This window comes from Mustela nivalis, assembly GCF_964662115.1.
Source record: "Mustela nivalis genome assembly, chromosome: 9".
NCBI lineage: Eukaryota > Metazoa > Chordata > Mammalia > Carnivora > Mustelidae > Mustela > Mustela nivalis.
Window position 1 is genome coordinate 15,897,719 of NC_139028.1, and position 23,272 is coordinate 15,920,990.

Consider the following 23,272-nt stretch of genomic DNA (forward strand, 5'->3'; position numbering starts at 1 on the left):
CCATTTTCTTAGATTATTGGCCTAAGTTGTAAACAAAGGTTTTTCTTTATGTTTAGTCGAACTAGAAAAACTAAGTTTCTATTAAAGTTAAATCTTCTCAATATTAAAAGAGCTAAGTCTCGTTGGGTGCCTGGGTGGTTCAGTGGTTAAAAGAGCTAAGTCTCGTTAACCGTATATCCCTCTGCCGTTGCGTTTAGAACCTTACTGCCACCTTGGCAAATAGATAACTAAGTTTTGCAATGATCTATAATCTTATTGAGGCCTGTGCTTTAAAACCTGATAGTATAGTTCAGAAGTACTTTCCAAAATTCAACTTCGTGACTGCTCTAGTTACTTCCAAGCAAAGATCAGGGTTGGAGGAATGGAACATTTCTGCACCCATTCAGAAATACGTTGAAACCTCACATTCTGCAGTATCCATATTTGTGAGTTCTTGTGTTGGACTTTATCTAGGGCCTTTAGGGGAGGTTGGTTGTAAAATTTCTTCAGACAAGCTCTCCCTTAAGTAGTGGTTTCAGGTCCAACAGAAGCTTGCTGGCCCAAGCAGCATTCTTTCCAGTGTTCTCCTTGCTAACAGAGTGTAGGGAACCTGTGGATTCTTGTGGGACCACCGCACAGCAGCATCTCCCCTGTAATGGGTGCATTAGGTGAATACTGAATCATTTCTTCCATAAATTGTTCTGGGATAAGGATTTGTTGTATTTCCAGTTGCCTTCAGGGGCAGCATATGTTTATTTTTTATTTTATTTTTTCAATTCTCAGGGCACAGTGCAATTTTTATTTCAGCTCTAAAGAGATTTTTTTTTAATTTTTTCAATTTATTTATTTTCAGAAAAACAGTATTCATTATTTTTTCACCACACCCAGTGCTCCATGCAATCCGTGCCCTCTACAATACCCACCACCTGGTACCCCAACCTCCCACACCCCCGCCACTTCAAACCCCTCAGATTGTTTTTCAGAGTCCATAGTCTCTCATGATTCACCTCCCCTTCCAATTTACCCCAACTCCCTTCTCCTCTCTAACACCCCTTGTCCTCCATGATATTTGTTATGCTCCACAAATAAGTGAAACCATATGATAATTGACTCTCTCTGCTTGACTTATTTCACTCAGCATAATCTCTTCCAGTCCTATCCATGTTGCTACAAAAGTTGGGTATACATCCTTTCTGATGGAGACATAATACTCCATAGTGTATATGGACCACATTTTATCCATTCGTCCCTTGAGATATCACCTTACACCAATTAGAATGGCCAAAATTAACAAAGCAGGTTATGGTTCTTTCCATAGTTTGGCGACCGTGCCACTGCTGCTATAAACATTGGGGCACAGATGGCCCTTCTTTTCACTCCATCTGTATCTTTGGGGTAAATACCCAGGAGTGTAATTGCAGGGTCATAGGGAAGTTCTATTTTTAATTTCTTGAGGAATCTCCACACTGTTCTCCAAAGAGGCTGCACCAACTTGCATTCCCACCAACAGTGTAAGAGGGTTCCCCTTTCTCCACATCCTCTCCAACACATGTTGTTTCCTGCTTTGTTAATTTTGGCCATTCTAATTGGTGTAAGGTGATATCTCAATGTGGTTTTAATTTGAATCTCCCTGAGGGCTAATGATGATGAGCATTTTTTCATGCATATGTTTAAATCCCCATTCCTTCACTCTTCTAAGGTCCTCCCATCCTTCCAGCAATGTTGGGGTTGAATTAGTTCATGGGTTTTGGAGTCTTTCTATGGGCTGTCAACTTGATGGCTTGATCCACCCAGGTGTTCCCTTGGGCAGTCAACCACTACAACCAGCAGCTGGTAGTGGAGGGGTCACCACTGCATCTAACGCTTCCTTGTCCTTGATCCATAGAACTCCCATCTGTGGACATCTCAAGGTTGAATTCATTTATTGCTTCTAGTGGTTGTTACTTCCTTTTCATTTTTTATTTATTTAGGTCCTTTCTCTTTTTCTTGAGTCTGAATAAGTGTATGTCGGATTTGTCTGTCTTTTCAAAGAACTAGCTCTTGGTTTCCTTGTTCTTTTTTCCCCCATACTACCTCTTTTTGTCTCTTTTTCACTTATTTTTGTTCTGATCTTTATTTCCTTTCCTGTACTCCCCTTTGGGCTTTCTTTGTTCTTCTTTTTCTAGTTCCTTTGGGTATAAGATTAGATTGGTTTCCTTTTTTTGGTTTTGGTTTTTTCCATGTTTCTCGAGGTAAGTCTGTATGGCCATGGACTTCACTCTGAGAACTGCTTTCTCTGTGTGCCCAGAGATTTTGGACCATTGTTTTCCTCTTCATCTGGTCCCATGTATTTTTTTATTACTTCAGACACCCATTGGCTGGGGTCTTTGAACTGGTTTTTGGCTGGGTCTTAGTCTCTACATGTTCGTGTTTTTTTCCTGTGCCTGATTTCTAAGTTTGTATTATTGCAGTTGGAAAAGCCATGTGGTTTGATTTCAATCTAAAATTTATCGAGCCTTATTTTATGACCTAATATGTGATCTACTCTGGAGAATGTTCCTTTTGCATTTGCAAAGAATATTCCCTTGGTTTTGGATGGAATGTTCCATATATAGGTTATGTCCATCTGATCCATTGTGTCATTCAAAAGCATTGTTTCCATATCGGTTATCTGTCAGGATGGTCTATCCATTGATGTAAGTGGATGTGAAAGTCCCTTGCTATTGTTGTATTACTATCGATGTCTCCTTTTCTGTCTGTTATGTTTGTTTCATGTGCTCAGGTGTTCCAGTGTTAGGTGTGTAGATGTTTATAATTATGATGTCCTGTTGTTGGACTTGTGCCTTCAGCATTATATAATGCCCTTCTATGTCTTCTGTTACAGTTTTGTTTTAAAGTCTAATTTGTCTCCTAAAAGTATTGCTACACCAGCTTTTTGTTGTTTTTGTTGTTTGCTTCCATCTGTGTGGTGAATGTTTTTCCATGCCATCATTTTCAGTCTGTCTGTTTTTAGTTCTGAGGTGAGTCTTGTGTAGTTTCATATAGATGGGTCTGGCTTTTTTTTATCCATTCTGCCACTCTGGTTTTTGTTTGTTTGGCGCATTTAGGCCATTTATATTTAAAGTAATTCCTGATAATTGGGTACTTACTGCCATTTTTAAAATTTGTTTTCTGGTTGTTTTTGTAGTTCTTGTTTGTTCCTCTCTTGTTCTTTTTCTTTGTGTTTGAGTATCTAAAGTGTTTTGTTGGGCTTTGTTTTTATTTTTTGTGTATCATGAGTTTTGAGTCTGTGGTCACATGAGTCTCCTATATAACACCCTAGGTGATAGCAGTCCATATTGATTTGGTCATTTAAATGAAAATGCATTCTAAATAAAAAGTCCTTTTCCCCCCTCTTGTCCTTTTTTACTCCCTTCTCTACATTTTATGTATGTGATGTCATATTTTACATCTTTTTATTCATAGTTTTCTTATGTCTAATTATGGCCATTTCTTTTCCACTTAAAGAAATCCCTCTAACATTTCTTAGAAGGGTGGTTTAGTAGTGATAAACTCCTTAATCATTTTGTATGTGTGTATCAGAAACTCATTATCTACCAAATCTCAGTGATCGGGATGCCTGGGTGGCTCAGTCAGTTAAGCATCTGACTCTTGATTTTAGCTCAGGTCATGGTCTTAGAGTTGTAAGATCGAGTCCCACATCAGGCTCCATGCCGGGTGTGGAACCTGCTTGAGATTCTCTCTCTCCACTCCCCACTCCTCTTCCTCCTCCTCCCCACCCCCATATTTAAAAAAATAAATAAATATTTTAAAATCAGACTAATTAAAATAGAATACTAATAAAAATAAATTAAATAATTATTATCAGAAAATAATAAATAGGAGTGCCTGGATGGTTCAGTCAATTAAGTGTCCAACTCTTGGTTTCACCTCAGGTCATGATCTCAGGATCATGAAGTCAAGCCCCACTGAGCGCAGAGTCTGTTTGAAATTCTCTCTCCCTCTCCCCCTTTCCCTGCTCTCTTTCTCTCAAAAAATAAAATCTTTAAAAATTAATAATTATTTTTAAAAATCTGATAACCTTGCCAGGTAGAATGTTCTGGGTTGAACATTTTTTCCTTTTAGCATTTTGACTGTATCATGTCACCCCCTCCCAAAAGTCAGCAGATACCTACAAGGGAAAACCTGTAACACTAACTTTTTGTTTCTCTCTTGCTGCTTTTAAGACCCTTTATCTTTAATCCTTGACATTTTTATGATATGCCATGGTGGGGACGTCTTCGGGCTTATCTTGTTGGGAACTCTCTGTGCTTCTTGGATTTGGAGGTCTGTTTCCCTCCCTAGGTTAGGGAACTTTTCAGTTACTTCTTTCCTCAAATGAGTTTCTACACCTTTCTCTTGTCAGACCCTTAGAATGCAAATGTTTGCTTGCTTAATATTGTCCAAGAGATCTCTTAATCTCTCCTCATTTTAAAAAAACATTCTTTTCTTGCTGTTCAGCCACATGCTTTCCATTAACCTCTTTTCCAGATTACTAAAACCTTCTCTTGCACCTGCTAGTCTACTGTTGATTCCCTCTACTAGTTTTTAGTTCAGTTACTGTATTCTTCAACTCTTATTGATTCTTTTTAATATTTTCTATTTCTTCACTGAGGCTTTCATCGAGTTCTTTCTTACTTTTCTCCAGCCCAAGTGAGTCTTTTCAGGATCATGACTTGAAATTTTTTTTTGTCAGGTATATTACTCATGTCGGTTTCACTTCTTTTTCTGAGATTTCTTTTCTTGTTCTTTCTTCTGGAGTATATTCCTGTCTTATCTTGCTTGATTTTGTTCCTATGGATTAAGCAAACTGGCTACTTCAAAACTTGAAGGAGTGCTCTTGTGTATGATGTCTCTTATACACACTGTTTGTGCTTCATAGCCCAGTACACTTTTCATCTAATTGAACTGAGACAAGACTGTTTCTACTGTGAATTGAAGTGCATTTTTCAGCTATCATAGATTTTATCTCCCATCCCCCAAATTGTGATATTCTGTGGAGCAGCAGAGCAAACCTCCCAACAGAGGAAGAGGGATTTCCTGGAGACACAGGAGGACACCTGCTGACCATGAGAACAATAAGGCCTTCATTCCCTCAAGAGGCTCACATAAAGACCACATGACCCCCTAGAGGAGGGAGGATTTGGGGCCCCCAGATGTGGTTTTAAGTCTCTTGACCACTTGCTTGTAAAGGTGTTACTTATTACCAGAGTCAGCCTTCTGGTTGGAATGTTGGGCTTAATAACCTATAACTTCCCTCTTCATCTCAGTGCATGAATTTTAGCCATTTCCCTTTGGCCCTAAAGAAGCTACAAAAGGAAAGGGGCCAAAGAAGCTTGGTGGTAATTTGTCTTTTTCTTCTACAGTCTCTAACAGCTGATTTTATGAGAGACTGAGATCAGTAGGTAGGATTAAGGCTGAGGAACTTCACCTAAACCTATGCTAGAGCATCCTCAATGTTCTGGCCTTACCTACAAGGCAATGAACAAGAGTCTTAAATAAACAGTTGGAACAGACAGCAGTGCCCATTATCCTACTTGGTACATAACCCACCTCCAATCACCCAGGCCCTAAACTCCAAAGACCTCACCACACCGGATAGACTGGAAAGCTACCAGCACTTTGGGGGATCCAGAGCTGTGTCTTTCATGTGGATGATAAAGAGAACATAGGAGGGACTATTATCTGTGAGGGTGGCCCCAAAATGCTGTACAACCCAGGTCCTTGTCACAACTTGCCTCCAGGGCAGACCCCAGTCTCAGGTGGATTAGAATTAAAAATGAATCACAGATGTGATTGTTCCTTGTTCCTTTGCTGATCTGAACAAACAAACCAGGAAAGACAACTTGAAACAATGGGAAATATTTGAACATGGACTGGACATTCGATAAAGATTTACTTTTGCTTTATTTGAAGTAGAAATGGCCAATGTGTAACCTCTAGCATGACTTAAGCAGATAGGGCCCTCAGATATCATCATCGTAAGGGTGCCTACAATGTAGCTCAATGTGTTAAGCATCTGACTCTTGATTTTTGGCTCAGGTCATGATCTCAGGGTTGTGAGATCAAGCCCTGTATGGGCTCCATGCCTAGCATGGAGCCTGCTTAAGATTCTCTCTCTCGGGGCACCTGGGTGGCTCAGTGGGTTAAAGCCTCTGCCTTCAGCTCGGGGCATGATCCCAGGGTCCTGGGATCGAGCCCCACATCAGGCTCTCTGCTAGGCAGGGAGCCTGCTTCCCTTCCTCTCTCTCTGGCTCTCTATCTGCCTCCTTGTGATCTCTCTCTCTCTCTCTGTCAAATAAATAAAATCTTAAAAAAAAAAAAAAAGATTCTCTCTCTCCCTCTCCCCTTCTCCCCCTACTACCCATTCCCAATACACACTCAAGCTCTCTCTCAAATTTTAAAAAAAAAGGGGGGGGGGAGGATTGTCAATCTATTCCTGATGGTAGTTGCATCCATTTTGCAAGGATGGATGTATCACCAATCCTAGACTAGAACCACAGAATCACGTAACTAACCCTCTATCCTGATGCCAGGATTACAAAGCAATCTTAATAAGCAAAAAGAAGCTTCTCACATAGATCTATTGATGGGCAGAGAAATACTCTGGTCCTGGACGTTCTGGTCTGCAGGATATTTCTTTAAGAATATCACAGTATTAGTCTGGTGTACATGTAAGACCACCATGATTTGATTCCTGTGGCTCTGTCTCCGGACTGATTCCAGTACTGTCTGACACCTAAAGGACCAGGCTTCTAGATCTACAAATGAACGACACCAGTTATTTTTTTTATTAGTTTAAGGGTAGAATTTAGTGATTTATCAGTTGCATGTAACACTTAGTGCTCCACACATCAAGTCATCCCAACACTTCTCTGTGTAGTCCTTGTTCCGCTCCTTAAAGGACACCTTCTATGACACTCTACGTTAACTCAGTTTTGTCCTTTATAACTACAGTTTCCAGATTATCCTCTCTACAAAGCCTTCTCTAACCTCTAGATTTATCAGCACCTACTACAATGCCTGGTCCATCATTTGTCTTTATTATTGAGCTGCAAGTACCTTGGGATCACAGTATTATCAGATTCATTTTTACGTCTTTCCAGAGTGCCAGGAACAACAACGGCTTGGACACAGACCAATAAATCCTGTTAAATACATTAATGACAAAATGCAGCAAGTGTATTCTTTCTTTCTGTACTTCAAGGGAAAATATAATAAATAATCATGATACCAAAGCCAAACAAATCCAAAGGAACCTCCAGGAAACAAAAATGTGCTAATGTGCCAAGAGGTTTTACAAAGTAAGTCCATATGGGATTTTTAAAAACAACACAAGTGTTGTAGGACTTTATTGTGAATTGGATCTGCCAATATCAGTGCTGAAGAAGCCAATCCTGAAGCCAAATACCAGCTTTTGTTTCCCAAACACTGATTAAAACAAATAGTTTTCAGTTGCCATAGCTTTTGGATCAACAGATCTTCCTTGACTTACGATGGGATTACATCCCGATAAACTTATCATAAATGGAAAATATTGTGAAGTGGAAAATGCATTTAATACACCTAATCTACTGAACATTCTAGCTTAGCCTAGCTGACCTTAGATGGGCTCAGAACATACACAGCAGCCTACGGTTGAGCAAAATCATCTAACACAAAGCCAGTTTTATAATAAAACGTTGACTCTCTCATGTAATTGAATACTGAAAGTGACAAAGAGAATGGCTGTATGGGGGCAGAATGGTTGCCAGGGTCTTGATGGTTTACTGGGAGCTACATGACCTCACGAAAGAGGATTGTATGATATAGGGCTCACCTGGAAAAAGATCACAAATTCAAAATTGGAAGTACAGCTCACTTTCGCATTGTTGTGAAGTTGAAAAATAAATTGAGCCATCATGAGTCAAAGACCATATATATTTCTTACACACACTGAATATCGCAAGTAATGTGAAAATTCTGGCTCCCTTCACTGTTAAACATCAAGGAACCCGACATCCCTAGTGAGACCAGAAAACTGCAACTTCATAACCACAAAAGAACATCCTTTGGTTCTATGTAGCCAACTCCAGTATCATCTTTATGATGGTTTTTCACCTCTAGTAGTCTAAGCTTTAAAACCAAACACCGCCTCAAAGCAGCCTTCCAGCATGGAAATGAATTAAACCAGGACGAAACCCTGTGTTGTTGCACGAAAGCACTAACAGTATCTTTGACACGGTGCGTAGACCCGATATAGCCTAACATTTTCTTATGGAAATTTAAAAGTATGTACAAAATTCGGCAAGTAAAAAAGGACCTGAAGTACCTTTCACCCAGCTTCAGCAGCGACCAGTTGTGAAAGGAGAACTCAGACACAATACCATTAAGAATGTTTAACTATTTTGCAAGGGAGATCCTACTTAGAACAAGTGTGTTCTCCAAAGAACACAGCAAGAAGCCTTTAGAGAAAAAGGGAGAACCTGCCAAAATTACAGTCCATTTGCTCCTCAAATGATTTCATATTGCAGGGGTTGTAATTTACAGCAAAGAGTTATCCAGTCCAAAATATCAACAGGACTGAGGTTGAGAAATTGTGTTTTAGGGCAATGCCCAGATGGTGACTCAGCAGAGAGCCAACAGCTGTTGAAGTTCTCAGCATTGGGGGAAAATGAAGACGTTCTCCTGAAAGAAGGATCTGGAGGAACACACAGTATCCACTCTGTGCCGTGATAACTTTTAAAGAAATCTAATACTTAAGAGACCTTGGTCTGGATACTAGGAGTGCTCACTGCTCCTGGTTTGGTCTCTATTTCTAGGCTTTTACTGGGGGGACAGAGCTAGGAAATATGTTTTTAATACACCTCATTCTGTGATTCTGCTATTTCCAATTCAAAATCCAAAACTGTGCCTATAACCCTTACATTCTGAGAAGCTTGGAAACCTACTGGCCCTAACAGAATTCATGAAAACTATCTGATTAGGTCTTTTTTTGATTCTCATTAAGTTCACACTCTGCCGGGGCAGGGGGTCGGGGGGAGGAGGGGGTTACAAAAGTAAAGGAGAGCTTTACAGGTAGGTGTTCACAAATAATCCAGAACATTAGAATTGGAAGGAACTTTAAGAGATTATCTGGTGACCAAAACTCTCATTTGCAAAAGGGGAAAAAGGGGCCTAGCAAAGTTGAGTGAACTTGATCCAAATTTCATAACTACTTACTGCCCTGGGCAGAACAAGGACCAAGTGACCTATGCCCTAGCATCGTTTCTTGTTTTCTGACTCTCCTCCTTCGGATTCTCCGACCCCCACACTCATGGTGTAGAGCTGAGAAAATCAAGCAGAGGGGAACAGCAAGAAGGGTGGCCCTCAGTTGGGATTTCGGGGTGCCTCCGAACTCCGAGTGCGGGTCTGCATGAAGAAAGCACTGCTTACCCTCCTAAACCATTCCCTTCGTTGTTTTCCCAAAGCACTGGTGGGCTGTGCTGTGCCTTCCACATTCTCTCCTTCACTTTTGCCAGTGGCCAAGCAGTGATACACGAGGCTGGTCGACGTGGGGCCATCTCAGCGAAACTAAGGAATTCAGTTAACCAGCCTGCTCAGGAACAGAATCCATGACTGAGTGTCCTGAGTGCCACATGTAAAAATAACCAAGTTGGCTACAGTGTATAATGTTTCCCTGCTCTTCCAATGCAGGATTTTTTTTAAAGGTTTTTATCAATCCCTCCCTACGCCTGCTAAGCCTGGCCAAGTCAGATGTTTGTTATTTCTCTCAGCATTTCTTCAACTTTTCCAGCGAAGTCCTAGGAGAGAAGAGTGCCAGCTGTGCACACACGTGAGCACACACCCACAGGCACTCGTGTGTAAGTGCGCAGCCCTTCTTTCTTTAGGAAAGAAACACTTGTCTAAAGTCTTGTTTATCTTAAATAGTGTTTTTAAATCTCCTAACTACTGTTTTTCATATATAAATAAAAGCTTAAAAGAGAAAATGCATTCCAGGAGATACAATATGTTTAACAATAGACCTGAGAGGCCCCCCCCCCAACTCCTACCCCACCCCTAACCATCCCCAATCATGGCACATCTTCTAGTCCCCTTTAAGAAGCCTTATACAATAGATTTTTCCGCTTTGGGGTAGAATTCCTACTTTTAAAGGTAGTTTAATATCTTTTAAATTTGCATTTTAGCTACTGAACCAATATTTATAGAACATCTATTATATTTGCTTTTAAACAAAAACTTTAATGTTATCTGTGATAACAAAGATTTTCATATAATTTTTATTTTTTAAAGATTTTTTTATTTATTTGACCAAGATCACAAGTGGGCAGAGAGGCAGGCAGAGAGAGAGAGAGAGAGAGAGAGGAAGCAGGCTCCCCGTTGAGCAGAGAGCCCGAGCGGGGCTCCATCCCAGGACCCTGGGATCATGACCTGAGCCGAAGGCAGAGGCTTTAACCCACTAAGCCACCCAGGTGCCCCTATAATTTTTATTTTATCAACAATGAAATCAGATCTAAATGTATTCAAGCTATATAAAATGGTACTGTATTTCCATCAAAATTGAAAACTAGGGCACCTGGGTGGCTCAGTGGGTTAAGCCGCTGCGTTCGGCTCAGGTCATGATCTCAGGGTCCTGGGATCGAGTCCCGCATCAGGCTCTCTGCTCAGCCTGCTTCCTCCTCTCTCTCTCTCTGCCTGCCTCTCTGCCTGCTTGTGATCTCTCTCTGTCAAATAAAAAAAAAAAAATTATAAAAAAAAAATTTGAAAACTAAACATAAAACTTAAAAATGTACATTTTTTAATCTATTGTCAAACAACTTATGTCTCCTAAAATATTCACAAATCATCTACTGAAATTAAAAGGAAAGCTAATACAGATGCTAAGACAGCAGATAATAAAGATGTCAACATTTTAAACTTTTTCAATTTAGTTTTTAAAAATTTAATGTTATTAAATGGTTCATAAAAATAAGATGAGGGGTGCCTGGGTGGCTCAGTGGGTTAAAGCCTCTGCCTTCGGCTCAGGTCATGATCTCACGGTCCTGGGATCGAGCCCGGCATTGGGCTCTCTGCTCAGCGGGGAGCCTGCTTCCCCCTCTCTGCCTGCCTCTCTGCCTACTTGTGAGCTCTGTCAAATAAATAAATAAAATCTTAAAAAAAAAAAAAAAAAGATGATTCCTCATTCAAAATGTATTGTCCTTGTAGTGGCCAAAGCAAAGAATTAGTGAATTGGTATCCTGTTTCCTAAATGTCTTAGTAAGACCTTCATATACGCAATTTAAGATGAATAGGAATTATTTAATGTTGCAAAACACTGCTCAGCCCCTGTGTGCAACAGTTGTGAAACCACCCTAGATCTGTGAGCACGAAAGAGGTAAAACACCTATACGCTCAGCACTCTCGGAGCACGGTAACTGGATATACAAAAGTCTCCTCATTCTTGTTGAAAGAGAAGATGAAAGACTTGTCTTTCCTCTTAACTAAGCACTTCCGTCATGCAAATGTCAAAATGGGAGTTGTTAGCTGAGGGTGTGTGTGGGGTCCTGTGGTGTTCAGTAGCTTGAGAGTGTGAGGTGGTCAGAAATGCCCAGGGTATGTCTGCATCATGGAGTAGAAAGCATACATGGACACGCCCCTCTCTACTCTGCAGAGAGAAGAGGACCTACAGGTGAAAAGTTTATTTACAAAGCACTTTCCCCTACGTTACCGACCTGTGCAATGAAGTTAGCATATAGAGCAGTTAGGGTTATTACTATTCTACAAAGGAGGAAACTGAGGCACAAACTAAATTGAAGTAACCCTTCAGTGACTACGGAGCTACAGTTTGAGGGGGGGGGCAAGACCAGAACCCAGGATTCCAAGCTCCCTGTCCATAGAACCCAGATGCCTCATTTCCAACTTCTTTTTTTTTTCTTTCAATTATTTATGTACTTGAGAGCACCAGTGGGAAGTAGGGGGAGAAGCAGAACACATCCCTCTCCCCCCCACCCTCGCTGAGCAGGGAGCCCCGCGTGGGACCAAATCATGGGACCCTGGGATCCTGACCTGAACTGAAGGCAGATGTGCAACTGACGGAGCCCCCTGGGGACCCTCATGTGTAGCTTCTTGACATTCAGAGCTGCTTCTAGATTTATGGCACGATTTTGTGATAAATAGTTATGTGAGTTAAAAAGAATAAAAGAACCATATTGTTTTGCCCTCTTAAGTGTCTAACGATTTGGAGGTTTAGAGGTGGAGAGAAAGGATGTCTTTTTAATGGATGTTTTCTGAACTTGACTACCGAACTTGAGCATCTTGGAAACAACACACCTGAAATGATTCTGATCAAACAGTGATTATGGGCACAACAGTAAAAATCACTGTACTTAGTTTTCTGGGGAGTGGGCAGCCTCTTCTGTCATCCTTTCGATATGGGTTTTTTTAGGCTATTGGATGGGATGTTTTCTGTCGTTACGTGGCAATTTGAGGTGGGTGACTAAGTGGCCTAATTGTTATTTACTGTGTGGTATGCACTGTTTGGGAGTTGGAGGCTGAGCCTGACAGAAAATTAAATGTGACTTCTGTCCTCCGAGGTTTTCATTTTACTCTGACGAGTAGATTTGCCATGTAAACACAGGGAAGAGGAGCAGACCCCAGCTTCAGGAGAAATGGGGTAGAGCTACACCCAACCAAAGAGCCATCTGTGACAGGAACTAATAAATTTAATCAGATGATGAGTTGAAGAAAGCTAATAGATTCTGTTCACTATGAAGCAGAGGCTGCAGAGGCCGCCTCTCAAGGTGACCCCCACACCTCCGATAGTCTCCCCCCAAATTATCTGTACACGTTATGCGGCGTCTGCCCACAAACAAGTTTTTGGTGACCTTCTGTCTCCTTCGCAAAACAAAACAACAAAACAAAAAAAGTATTCTCTCACTGTCAACTCTTCCCTCAAAAGAAAAAAAAGTCAGGGCACTAGAAAAATTATCAAGTCTTTTGATAAATATCAAATTTAGTCTTGGGTGGATGTCTACTGAGGAAGGTATTCACGACAAAATGTGACCAGTAGAGGGGGCATGAGCCTCACATTTGGTGTCCTATAAAGAAAAAAGAAAACAGAGGGGCGCCTGGGTGGCTCAGTGGGTTAAAGCCTCTGCCTTTGGCTCAGGTCATGATCTCAGGGTCCTGGGATCAGCCTCCATGCTCAGTGGGGAACCTGTTACTCCCTCTCTCTGCCTATTTGTGATCTCTCTCTCTCTCTTTGTTAAATAAATTTTAAAAATCTTAAAAAAAAAAAAAAAAAGCCAGAAAGAATGAGGTCACAAAGCTGAGTAAATTAGGCATAGAGCAAATATACAGCCGCCAAAAACATTTTGCGAACATTCCTAACCTGCGCGTGCTTGCGTGGGCGTATGACGAAGTAATGCTGTGCATCCCGAAGGAACGGACCCAACGGTGCATGACCTTTCTTACTTGAGTTCTTTCGCATTCAAATTTGTATTACTCAATGATATGCTAGATGACTTCATTTTAACGCAGGTTTTCCACTATGACACAGATGCACAAATCCATCAGCTTGCCGTGGCCCCTTGGTGTGGCAGAATACTTAAGAGTTGGGTGACCTTTTACTCTCACATATCTAGAGATTGTTACCCTCAGATTGTTACCCTTGATTGTTACCCTCAACCAAGATACCTCAGTATCTGAGGTATCTTGGTTGAGACCAAGTGGTTAAACCGGTTTTAGGGACAAGGGAGGCTCATCCCGTCATGACTCGGCTCTAGGCACTGGGGTCACAGAGGGGACTCTTCAAAATCCGGGGTCCACCACAGGCTCACTTGGTAGCCTGGAGCAAATGATGGTAACTCACTTAGATTTGGTTCATTTGTGCAAAGATTCTAGCAGAAACCAAAAGTAGGATTGTCGTGGAGATTAATTATAATAAACCAAAATATGGTGGAGGAGTTGGTGTCCTACTCCCCTTTCCACTCAAGTGCACAGAATCGGAGTATCTTCAGTTTAAGACACTGATTATTGGCCTAAGCGTGGCCCTCTTTTGTTTACATGGGCTACATACTTATTTGTGCATTTACTATTAATATAAATACTTGGGAGCCAGCCACCCAGTATAAGAATTAGAACATTAACAACCCTTCACACCCACCTCTGGGCCTCTCCCCAGTCTTCTCTTGTCCCTTTGTAGAATCTTGCAATTATATTATAACTTGGTTTTTGAAATTACAGCTCCATCACGCATTTGTATTTCTAAATATTGTTCCATTTTCTTTTGTTTTTAACATGATTAAAAGGGTGTTAAATTCTATACAATCCTTGGGAACTTCCTTTTTTAAAAAATTATATTGCTCAGTTTATTCATATTTTTGCTGATAGCTATTTATTTCGGTATATAATGTGCCATTGTGTGAAGTTACCACATTTATTTATCCTTTTCCTACCAATAAATGTTTGGATTGTTTCAAGTATTTATCTTACGAAATATTCCCAGGGCTGCTGGGGATGTGCTTTTTAACGTTGTTTATGGTACACAGAGTTTTTCTTGGGTGTATACTTAGACATAGAATTCCTAAGTTACTGCATATGGAAATGTTCAATGTTTAGTTATTGACAAACTTCCCGAAGTGGTCATACCCATTTGTACTCTCGAGAGTTTATGTAAGACACCATGTCATAATTGGCACCGTCCTACTCCGTAATTTTGCCTTATACTGAATGAGTCTAAACTGGTATCTCATTGTGGTTTTCATTTGTCTTCCCCAACCAGGAAAGTTGACTGGCTCATAAAGATTTTATTGACCATAGGTGTTGCCGCCTCTGAAATTCCTGTTTGTATTTCTTGCCCATTTTCTGTTGGCTTGTTGTTTCCTTATTGAAGAAATCTTTATAAAATTCTTCTATTAATCTTTTATTGGTCAATTAGGTTGCAAAAAGTTTTCTCCAATCTGTACCTTCTCTTTTTGTAAGATTCTTTCATTCAGATCTTAATAGAGTCAGATTTATTGATCTTCTACAGTTAAAGGCTTTTTCTTTTTTTAATTTAAAGTCCGCTTATTAACATACAATGTATTAATTGGTTTCTGAGGTAGAGGTCAGTGATTCATCAGTCTTACATAATACCCAGGGCTCATTACATCTATGTTCAGTTAAAGGCTTTTTTGTGTATCTTTAATAAATGCTTCTCTACTCCGAAGCCAGGAAGATACTTCCCTATATTTTCCAATAAAATTTGTGAAATTTTACTTTTAATATTCAAGTCCTTAATATTTCTGGACTTAATTTTTCACATAACATATGCAGTAGGGACCCATATCCATGTTATATAGATGGCCATTTTTAACAAACCCATTTCTTGCATTGTCCCTCCATTCCCTGTTGAATCACCATGTTATATCTATCGTATATTAAAATTCCATACAGGTGTGGCTATATTTCTGAGCTTTTCATCTGCCCAAGGGTTTATTTTTCTACTTTTGAACAAATACCATATTATGTTTATACTGTAGCTTCAAATTAAATCCCGTTATCTAGTAAAGCAAAGCTTTCCTCTCTAGTCTTGTTCTTTAGAAATCTCTGGACCTCTTAGCCCTTGACTCTTCCATATAAATTTTAGAAAAAGCGATCAAGTTCCATTAAAATCCTATTGAAATTTTTGTTGGGACTGTAGTAAGCCTACAAACCAATATGAGAATTGAAATATTTACAATCTTCAAGTTTTTTCTGTGAAAGAAATAAGAAATACCCTAGGATTTCACTTCATTTATTTAGAATGTCTTTCTTTGGGGAATCTCGATAGTTTTACATTTTCTTCATGGAGGTGCTACACGTGTTTTTAAAATACTTTTTCCTTGGCGCCTGGGTGGCTCAGTGGGTTAAAGCCTCTGCCTTCTGCTCGGGTCATGATCCCAGGGTTCTGGGATCGACCCTCACATCGGGCTCTCTGCTCAGCGGGGAGCCTGCTTCCCTCCCCCCCCCCCCACCTCTCTGCCTACTTGTGATCTCTGTCTGTCAAATAAATAAATAAAATCTTTAAAAAATAAATAAATTAAATAAAATAAAATACTTTTTCCTGACGTTTTAAAATATGTTGTAAATGGTGTCTTTTGTTACATTTTAGGATTATTTTGGCATGCGGGAATCAACGGACTATTAAATCCTCCTTATTTCTACTTGCCCCAGGAGTCCTTGATTTTTCTCTGGAGCAATAGCGCCATTGGCAAATAAGGACCTCTCTAATTCTTAAGCCTCTCCATTCTTTTTCTTGCCTTACTGTATGTACCAGCTAAAGCTGTGGATACAGGCTCAAACAGAAGTGATGATACGAGGCCCCCTGGTCTCATTCCTGATTTTAAATTGAACGCTACTATTGTTCACCATTAAGTATAATGTTTGCTATAACATAATAATTTTTCTTCAGGTTATGCAAATTCTTGACTTCCTAAGAATTCTTATCATGAATTTATACACAATTGTTATGAAATATTTCTCCATATCTTTTTTTAAAAGATTATATTTATTCATTTGAGAGAAGGGGAAAGAGCATTAGCAGGGAGAGGGGGAAGCAGACTCTCCGCTGAGCAGGGAGCCCGACCCAGGGCTGGATCCCAGAACCCCGAGATCATGACCTGAGCCGATGGCAGATGCTTAACCGACTAAGCCACCTAGACACCCCTTTCTGTATCTTTTAAAATGATTGTGTTATTTTTGTCCTTGAAGCTGTTAATTTCAAGAATCATACTTAAATACACTATGTATCTTCATACTTCAAAAAACTCTACAGGGGCGCCTGGGTGGCTCAGTGGGTTAAACCGCTGCCTTCAGCTCAGGTCATGATCTCAGGGTCCTGGGATCGAGTCCCGCATCGGTCTCTCTGCTCAGCAGGGAGCCTGCTTCCCTCTCTCTCTCTCTCTCTGCCTGCCTCTCCATCTACTTGTGATTTCTCTCTGTCAAAAAATACATAAAATCTTAAGGAAAAAAAAAAAACAAAACCTCTACATGACCTATCTTACTTGGATACTCTGTTGGGGCTTAGCTTGCAAATATTTATTTAGGATTTCTACACTGATGTCCCAAGCAAATAATCTGTAGTTTTCCTTTCTTACACTATCCTTGTCTTGTTTGGACATCAAGATTACATGACCTCCTGTGATGAAATGAGCACTGGGTGTTACAGGCAACTGAGGAATTACTAAACTCTGCATCTGAAACTAATGATGTACTATATATTGGCTAACTGATTTTTTTAAAAAAGATTACACTGCCTCATAAATGAGTTAGGGAATATCCCTCTTTTTCTATTCTCTGTCACACTTTGTAATAATTTTAGTTTGTTCTGTAGAAGTTTAGTAGAACTTGTCTACAAAACCAATGGTCTCAGGAGCCTGAGGGACTCAGTTGGTTAAGTGGCTGCCTTTGGCTCAGGTCATATCTGAGGGTCCTCGGATCAAGTCCCACTTCAGACTCCCTGCTCTGCTGGGAGCCTGCTTCTCCCTCTGCCTGCTTCTCCCCCTGCTTGTTCGCTGTCTCTCTCCCTCTCTCCCAGTCTTGCTCTCTGTCAAATAAATAAACAAAATCTTAAAACATCGAGACCAGTGTTTGTTTGGTTTTTTATTTGTGAGATGGTTTTTAAATTGCCTTAATGTCTTAATAGTTGTAGCATTATTAAGGACTTCTATTTCTTCTTATTCAATTGGTAAATTACATTTTTCTAGAAATCTGTCTGCCTATTCCCAATGTGTTATGTAGTGTGGAGATATTATGAACAACGAAATGGACAATTTTGCCCTCAATTTCACTTATGCTTCAGACTCTTAAAGTTTTAAAGTTTTGATTAAAAGATATCTAGGGAATACTAGTTTTTGAATTTTTTTTCTTTGATCACTCTTGCCATAGGCTTGTCTTATTTTACTGGTTCTTTCAAAAAACCAACTTTTGGTTCTATTGCTCTTCTGTATTGTATTTTTGTTTTCTTTTTCAACAATCCTGGCTATTTTTCTCTTATCTCTTCCTTTCTACTTCCTTTAAATTTATTGTTTTACTTACTTTATCTTTAAAATGCTTAACTTAAAGACACCTCCTCTTGGTATTGTGTAGAATTTAAGTCGACGTTATTATAAACAAACTTTCCCATTTTCTTTTCCTCAGTCTTTGCTGATTTTTGAAAGATGACACTGAATTGTATTCAGGTATTTGATTATCTTTACTGCATACACATCTAGCCGCATCTCTAAAATCTTTCTTCTTTGAGTCCCTTTTCCCATAGTGTCTTCAATATGGGTCTTTGTGTAACTTTTTATGGCTATATATGCCTGAAAATATTCTTATTATACCAAAACATTTAAATGAAAATTTGACTGGATATAAATCTAGGCTCAGAGCTCTTTTATTTTTTCAATACTTTAAAAAATATTGCCATTGTTGGGGCACCTGGGTGGCTCAGTTGATCCTGGGGTCCTGGGATGGAGCCCTATACCAGGCTCCCCGCTCACTGGGGAGTCTGCTTCTCCCCCTCCCTCTGCCCATCACCCCTCCCCCACAACTGCTCATGCTCTCTCTCTCTCTCTCAAATAAATAAATAAAATATTTTTTAAATAATAAAAAATAAAAATAGCTGTTGTGAAGTCTGAGATCCTGATGATTCTTCTTCCGTTATAATTGATCTGCTCTGTCTCTAGAAACTTTTAGAATTTTATCCTTTGCCTGTAAATACTTTGTTTTCAATATAATATTACTAAGGTTAGCTTCTCCTCATCATTCTTGTTTGGTATCGCATAATATGAGGTCCTACAACTTTAATCGTGGGAGGTTTGTTTTCATTTCTTCAAGTATTTCTTCTCTACTTTTTCTCTCCTTGTAAGAGGACTTCAAACTTTTGACCATTTTGACCTCAAACTTTCCAACTGAGTAAGTTCTTCTTTCCAGCTTATCTCTTGACTTAGGCAAAAGACCCTGCAGGCAGAGCATGCCCTGGTAGAAACTGCAACTGTTCCCTCAAGCAACAAGGACCGCCCTGAGCCAGCAAGACCCTGCCCAGGACTGACCCCAAGACAATGATCCACCTGACTTCAGCTGCCCACCTGCATCTACCCACCAACCTTTGTCCGACATTTTCCTTAGATAAACCTAGAAGCATTTTCAGCACCTCAAGGACTGTCTTCGAGACGTCAGTCCACTGTCTTCCTGATGTTGGCTTCACTGAAATAAATTCCTTTCTGGTTTCACCACCTTTGGAGAATGACCAAACTTGGTCTGTTTGGTACCCCCAGAGCCAGGTGCTCTTGTACCCCTGCGCCCTACAACACTCCTTTTATCTGTAAGTTGAAGTTTGCATTACAATTCCATCTTCTTTATCTCTTGGGTTCTGTTTTATATATTCTTTTTCTTCTTCCAGGCTTCCTGCAGGAAGAGCTCCTTAATCTGATCTTCCAGCTCAGCAATTTGTTTTCCGGCCATGTCTCTTCTATCTCAACTGTTATTTCTGTTATGACATGTTTTTCATGCCTGGTATTCACTCTTGACTTCCATGATTTTCTTACCAAATTTATTATGTTTATTTTATATTTGTTAAATGTTGGATTTAACGTATTTGTTCCTAGTGGCAGCTTTAATGCAAGCTGTTGTTTTCTTTTGAAGTTGTTGTGCTCCTAATGTGTCATTACTTTGGCCTGTGAGCATGATTTCTCTGATGGTATCAGTTATTCTGTCTGAGCCTTTGGTGTGGGAAAAGACCAAAGGGCAAATCCCAGTCTCTGTCAACATCCAGTGAGATTAGGGAAGGGAGTAGGGATGACCCTAGGGTGGAGAGCTCAGGACACCAGAGTACCATAATTAATTGCTCTGACTGGGTATCATGCTATCAATCAACTCTTGAGGTCAGGATCCTACTTTCAGGCTTACTCCACTCTCCATGCCTCAAGGAGAAGCTGTTTTAAGAGGAGGTCCTCTTAGATTATAACTCGCCAGCCCTCGGGGCTAGAGGGAGTTGTGGTCGATTGCTCGGTAAATGCTCAAGGACAGTCAACCCCCGGCAGTTTTCCACATTCTGGCTTCTGGTTCTCAGGTCACTTAAACCAGCAGTGTGAGCCTCTGTTGCTAATTCCACAGAAGTGTTTCAGGATTTCTTTTCCTTTAGTGCCTGAGGTTCTTGGTCATGCTGCCTCCAAGAATGAAGAGGTAGACCAGACAAAGTTTATTGGGCAGCAATAGCAAAGGTTATTGGGTGATAGTACAAAGTCCTGTAGAGGGAGGGGACTCAAGAGGGTTGCCTTTGGAATTTCTAGGTCTAGGGGATTCCATGAAATTGTTGGAGGGCTGTTTTAATCTGATTATCCCTCCATGTACTTGTCACCCAATCAGGTTTTTGCCCACATGCTCATCTACTTCTCAGGTAGTTGTTCACATGGGAAAAGGTGGAGGGCTCCTTTCAGGGTGGTATAGAATAAAAGGATGGTTATTCTACATCTTAGTTTCATGATGATTTTTCTCTACTGTTCTTCCAAGATTGATCTTGGGGTCAGCATCCATCCCTATCTCTATCTTGGCTAATTTGGAACTTTACATAGATTTATACTAGACAAATTATGCAACAAGTATCCTTTGGGACCTTAGCTACACTAGGAGAGCCCAAAATTCAAAATCTCCATTACAGTGCTTACTACCTAACTGAACCTCTTGTCCCCATCATCAGACAAAGGTTTCTGTGCTATTCTTGGTCTTCTTCACATTTCATTAATTGATGTTTTTCTTTTATGTAATTTTATGTATTTTATGTAAATACAGAATTAACCCAATCATGAAGCTAACAACAACAACAAAAACTAGAATAGCAGAGAGGAAGGCCTAGAGACTTTCTCTCCATGTAAACAAGGTGCATTTTAATAGTGGTTTTCAAAAGGCTTTTGCATTTGCTTTGGTTAATCCAAAGGAGTAAGACTTTACAGAAGGGAAGTAGCAGGCTGCTAGAGGAGACATTTTAGACAAATGTGATTTTTTAAATTTCAAGTTTCATTGTGTAAAATCACACATTCACATAATAATTCTGATGAATGCTTATAAGCTAACAACAATTGTAAGTCAACTTGTATCATTTCAAGTCTAACAGGTCAAGATCTACTTCATGATTTAGGATATGTAAGATTTCATGTAATATGGTCCTAACCTACACCATCAGCCTATCCCTCTAATTTTCTTGGTAACTCCTCAGTTGTACATTTTCAGCTTCTTCCCACCTCAAGATAAATCTCTTCACTTTCACTAGAAAAACTCTCCCTACATCTCATCCCCTGGTTTACTCCTACTGATTTTTCAGATCTTACCTTAAATGCCACTTCCTTAGGGAAACTTCTTGAACCCTACAGTCCCAGACTAGATCAGGACCTCATGTTACACAATCCCATAGTAGGTAATACTTTTAGAACATTTACCTTAATGGTAATTAACCAATGAAATCAGTGGGGAAGAGGGAAATTGGCATAACCTACTGGGTAGCAGGAAACAAAGAATTTGGGTTTTTGTTTATTTGTTTTGTTTTGTTTGTTTAGCAAATAAATATCAGAGGCTCATTATGTTCCAGGCATCATGTTAAGTACCTGGGAATACAGTAGAGGAAGAGGCAGATCATTCCTCTTCACTTTAATCACCCATTCTTGAGACTCTTCCTTGGATCTTATCAGCACCTAAAATAATATCTAACTCAAACATACTAGCATAGACATGATCCCTTCTCAAGATCTTTCATGCCTTCCCTCTCATCTCATTTATGCTCCACAAACTCTTGAGCCCTCTGCTTTCCCATGAGTCTCCCCACCCCTTCCTATCCTCCTATATTTCTCTCTCCAGACTTCATGGTACTTGTTTTCAGTAATTTTCTTGCCTAGTCCTAAACTCCCTTGCTCCTTGGAAACCCACCGAACTCCAGTCCTGTATCAGTCTGATATCCAGGCTACCAAATGTTGTCGGAAAACCAATTCATGGTTTCCCCACCTCGTTTGGACCTCCTTGGAGCTTCCTATGGTCCAGCAAGTTTTCTATGTGTCCTAATCAACTCCCTCCCTCATTCTCAGCAGATTTTTCACACCTCCACAACTCAACTAAAGCTTCCATTCCTCTACTCTCACACTCTGGATGATCTGTTTCCTACTTCAGAGAGGAAACTGATGCCAAAGGCAAAGTTCCTGCTCTGCACACTACCCACTTACCTGCAGACAAAGGGCCCTTGCTTCCTTTCCCACCCACACCTGAATAAAGGAGGCATCCTACCTCCTCACTGAAGAGTCCCTTGTGTTCTGAATTTCTTTGTACTTTATAGATGATCTCTCATTGCCTTGACCTCAATCTCTCTCTCTCTCTCTTTTCTCTTTCCAAAAATTCTCAAGTCTCTACCAATTAAAAAAACTAAAAACAAAAACCAACTTCTCTTAACTGTGTCCTCATGTACCTTCATTTCTTCAAAGATAAGTTTCTTGAAAAAATGGTCTATATTCCCTTTTCTTCACCACTTCCTACTCAAGCTTGGCTTCTGCCTTCAGTACTGAAATCCTGCATAAAAATCATCAATTAGGGGCACCTTGATGGCTCAGTGGGTTGTGGCCTCTGCCTTCAGCTTGGGTCACGGTCCCAGGGTCCTGGGATCGAGCCCCACATCGGGCTCTCTGCTCAAGAGGGAACCTGCTTCCCCCTCTCTCTCTCTGCCTGCCTCTCTGCCTCCTTGTGATCTCTCCCTCTGTCAAATAAAGAAATAGAATCTTGAAAAAAAAATCATCAATTATTTCTTTGTGACTCAATTCGATTAGTTCTTTCCATCTTTATCTTCCTTGACATCTTTCTAGTGATTGAAATTCTTCTCTTTTAAGTTCTTTTTTCTCTAGATTCTGAAGGTATTTTCCCCCTCCCTATCCATTTTCATTTTATTTCTCTGGCCTCTCCTTGGTAAGGAGGGGATGCTTCTCTTTATTTTCCCACTCCTGTGAGTGTTAAGCAAATAAGATTCTATCCTTTTCTTCACTCCTTTATTTCGAAGGCAGGGGCATGGGGTAGATTTTTTTTTTTTTTTTTGCTTGTTTTTGTATTTTATCTATAGACTAGTGACCTAAGCAAATAAATTTATTCTTCAGTCTTAGAGATTAAAAATGTATGCAAATTTGAAAATGATTTTTGTGGTTACAAACATGAGAAATTTAAGTTCAATAAACACTTAAATAATCTAAAGCGATCTGATAAAATCAGATCAAAATTAATAGTCACCAAAATTGGATAGATAATTACATTAAAAAACTGAAATGTACATAGTCCTAGCACCCAAAAT